The following is a 4111-nucleotide window of genomic DNA, read 5'->3' on the forward strand; positions in this document are numbered from 1 at the left end:
TTTCTTACCCTTACTACACTGGATTATTTTGAAGCAAATCCTGAACAACATATTTCAACTGTAAGTATTCTATCATCTATCTGTAAATGATAATATCACTTTAAATATAAGTACAATATTGTAATCGCACCTAAAAATAATAGAACCCCTTCATATTTTCAAATGTTCACACCTAGTTAAGTGTCTCAAAATTATTTTCTCATGTGATTTGTTCAAATCATCTAAACATGAGACATACCTTGTATTTGATTAATACATCTCTCAAATGTTAAGAATTTCATATTGCTTTACTTCCTTAAATTCATTTGCTAAGGAAATGGAGTCATTTATCCTGTAGAGTTTACCCTACCTTCTAGACTTTGTTGAGTGTATCCCTGTTTTGTAACATAAAATTTGTCCTGGAAATTGATATCTCATTGTTAATCAGAGGTTATCAAACCATATTGATCTCAGGACACTTTACCCTCTTAAAAAGTATTGAGGACACCAAAGAATTTTTATTCATGAGAATTATTGATATTTATAATAAATATTGATATTTAGAAGGGGATGGATGCCATCAAGATGGATTTATTCTAAGGGGACTAGACAGAGGAAGAGACAAGAGGTACAACAGGGGGTTTCTCATGCCCTCTCTCTGACCACCCTTCCTTTAGTTCTCTGATTGCCTCTGCACATCATAGACAAAATGATGCCTTCCATGGATGCTGTGCTCCTGCCTAATGCTCCTGTCTCAGGTCCTAGGTGAGACTTCTCTGCCTCTAGCACTGGGTTCCCAGTGTTTATTCAGGACCAAGAAGAGGAGGAAAGCTCCTGTGTGCTTACCATGGTAATGGTACATCCCCACATGACAACACTGCCTGCAATTCCTGTATCATCACTCCTTCCTTCAGGGTAACTAGTGGTGGGAGTCTCCCCAGTGGTCCAGTACCAGTGGGATGAGATGATTTCCATTTTCTCAGTAGAGTCTAATTTATGTGGGTGTTAAGGAGGGAAAGTATAGAGTGTTTTTAATGAGATGAATAGAAGGAGAAAGACTGAAGGATCCAGTAAAAGAATAGTCAGCCCAGAAGAGGAGAAAAGTTGGACTTTTGAATAAGGCAGATGAATAAAAAGAAAATTGACCATCTCCCAATTACTAGGTTTAGTTCATGATAAAAAAAAAAAATGCTGGGAGTGTTGGCAATAGTGTCAGGCAGTCAGGTGTGCGATGTCACTTTCCCAAGCACTGGCCTCATAGATATTATTCAAGGTCACCCCCCAACTCCAATATCTTCTCTCCATTTTACTCCATCCTTCTCCTTTATGCTTTCCTCCTCAGGGGAAGATTCCCAGAAGGAACTGCCCTCTGCACGGATCAGCTGTCTGAAATGCTCCATGGCCTATGTGTCCTACTGTTATGCCTTGTTTATAACACCCAAACCTGGATGGATGCAGACATGAGTGCTGGGATTTGCAGTTAAGGCTGATAAGGAGAAGCACATTAGAGATAGGGTTTGGGGTCTGGGAGTCTCCATTCTCTAGAGTTTCTTGAGGGTGAGAATGAGTGCCTCATCTTTTGCAAACACAACCCCTTCTCACCTACCTTAGCCCTGTCCTTCCCTCAGTGAGGGTCTCAAGCTCCTCCCCAGTCTCTCCCTTCTCCACACAGATGGCCTGCCAGAAGAGACCCTCAGGAAACCTTGTGTCTGTGTTCAGTGGGGCTGAGGGATCCTTTGTTGCCTCCCGTCTCAAGAACAATTTGAAACTCCTCTCAGATGTCTAGATTGGGCTCCATGACCCCACAGAGGTACACTTACATCCTCTTTAATCTGTTACCTCCCTAGATGCTATGGCCACCCAGGCCCCTCCCTGTCCCCTAACCCTGCCAAGAAAATATCCTAGAGATCCCTGGAGCTCAGGAGATAATAGGAGAAAATGGAGAACCTTGAGGCCAGCTGAAGAGCTGAGTTCTGTGCAGGTCCCTAGCCTCCAGCTAAAATGAATGCCTCTTGTCAAACTTTTACACAATTCACACATCATGCCTTGTAATTCAGTTCTCTGAGCTTCCCTGAGTCTGTACATGCTGTGTTTAGCAAGTGGTAAATGAAGATTTAGGATTGACACATTTTTCCCTTTTATAAAACACATTGTCTTGGAGGTTCTGAGGGTAATCACAAATGCACCACCAAGTGCAGTTCACACAGTGACACATTACTCGTAGGGATTCCATTGGTATTTGTGATCATTTGCTTTGGAATTTGCCAATAAGAGCAAAGAGTTTGGGAGAGTTTCCCAGAGGAGAATTATGGGGCATCACCTAGAAGAGCAGAGCAAATTCCATGATGCTGGGGAGGGGATCAGTCATTCCAGCTGATGGAATATGGCCAGGAGAACTCTAAAGGCCTTTCCGCCTCACCTGACTCCATCCTCTGCTCTATAGGGCTCTGAGGCCAATGCCAGTGGATGGGAGTGGAGTAGCACTGATGTGCTCAATTACGTTGTCTGGGAGAGAAATCCAGCCACCATCTCAAACCCTGGCTACTGTTAGAGACTGTCAAGAAACACAGGTAAGAAACAGGGGGAAGGGTAAGCTGTGATAAAGTGAGAGAGTGTCATGGACATATATACACTATCAAACGTAAAATAGATAGCTAGAGGGAAGCAGCCGCATAGCACAGGGAGATCAGCTAGGTGCTTTGTGACTGCCTGGAGGGGTGGGGTAGGGAGGGTGGGAGGGAGGGAGATGCAAGAGGGAAGAGATATGGGAACATATGTATATGTATAACTGATTCACTTTGTTATAAAGCAGAAACTAACACACCACTGTAAAGCAATTATACTCTAATAAAGATGTTAAAAAAAAATAAGAAACAGAGGAAATCATTTCTGCTCAGCCTTTTACATCCCCTCATTCCCCATTTCTGGGTCTGGTCTTCAGAGAGACTTCCTGGACTGGAACTGTAATATTGGCTTGTCTGTTCCCATTCCCTCTCTTCTCTCCTTTCTTTCTGTCTCTTTCCCCTGGAGTGGGACCCTTGTGAAGGTAACGGAGGGCCTTTGAGTCCTAGGCCAGAATCTGGGATGCATCTCCATTGGGTTCTCAAGCTCCACCAGCCCCATTCACTTGAGCCCTTCTGTCTCTCCAGGGTATCTGAAGTGGAGAGATTATAACTGTTATGTGAACTTACCCTACGTCTGCAAGTTCATGAATTAGGCCAGATGGGAAGTCAGCAGCTTGAGTCTGGTGTTCAGCTAATCATAGACTTGGAACCAAGTGTGAAGACCCGTCCCAAAGGGGGATATGTTCCCCATACCCCTAACCTGACCACCTTATTCTGACCTTCCCTTCTCCCCAACCTAATTTCAGGCTCCTTTGTGTGTTCCATAACCTGGTTTTTCAAGGTTCATAATAAAAATGTTAGTCTTCCACTGCCTGTCTTCTCTGCTTCATTTCCATAGAGAAACTCTGAGAAGAAAGAAGTGGGTGGGCAAGGAGAAACTTTGATCAATCTCTGCCCAATTTCACCCAGGTCCTTGGGGAAATAACTACATATATATATATATATATATATATATATATATATATATATATATATATATATATTATTCTTAGTATATTTGTGTATTGTGTATTTATATTGAGGTACATCAGCACTGCTTCTGTAGGATGTGTGTTGTGGACATTTAAAGACATCTCTCTCCCACACACTCTATTGCTCACACATTCCCCCAAGACAGGTTTCTGAGGGTATGAGGCAACCAGTCTTAGGGTATGTGATGACGTTTAGAACTGTACTTCCTAAACCATCAGTGTGAAACATAATGAACAGATTTTATTAATATTCATAAAATACAATGCAAATGAATTAACAGACTACTTAAATGGATAAAACAGATAATCAAAATGAAAACCTGTTTTTGATGTGATTGGTTTCAACAGACATAAATGTAATCTGTCAAACTGAGTACAGTTTTCTAATATCTGTCAAATTCTGTACTTAACTTACCATGTTCAGCTAGCAATGGTCCATCTAACCACATGCTGCCTTGTTCCTATAGGGTACTTGTGAGAATGGACCCCAGTAGGTCCTCTGTCCTTGGGCCTTAAAAGCACTCTGACCTCAGTCAG

General features: G+C 42.2%; 1 pseudogene across 1 annotated transcript; it reads left to right on the forward strand.

Moving 5' to 3' along the window:
* Window positions 1-704: 704 nt before the first annotated feature.
* Window positions 705-3196, forward strand: LOC308628005 (lithostathine-like; annotated as a pseudogene). Its single transcript has 5 exons — window positions 705-744; window positions 1322-1439; window positions 1652-1789; window positions 2423-2549; window positions 3129-3196. The product of its transcript is annotated as a lithostathine-like (transcript).
* The last annotated feature ends 915 nt before the right edge of the window (window positions 3197-4111 follow it).

This window comes from Mesoplodon bidens, assembly GCF_964165515.1.
Source record: "Mesoplodon bidens genome assembly, chromosome: 14".
Taxonomy (NCBI): Eukaryota; Metazoa; Chordata; class Mammalia; order Artiodactyla; family Ziphiidae; genus Mesoplodon; species Mesoplodon bidens.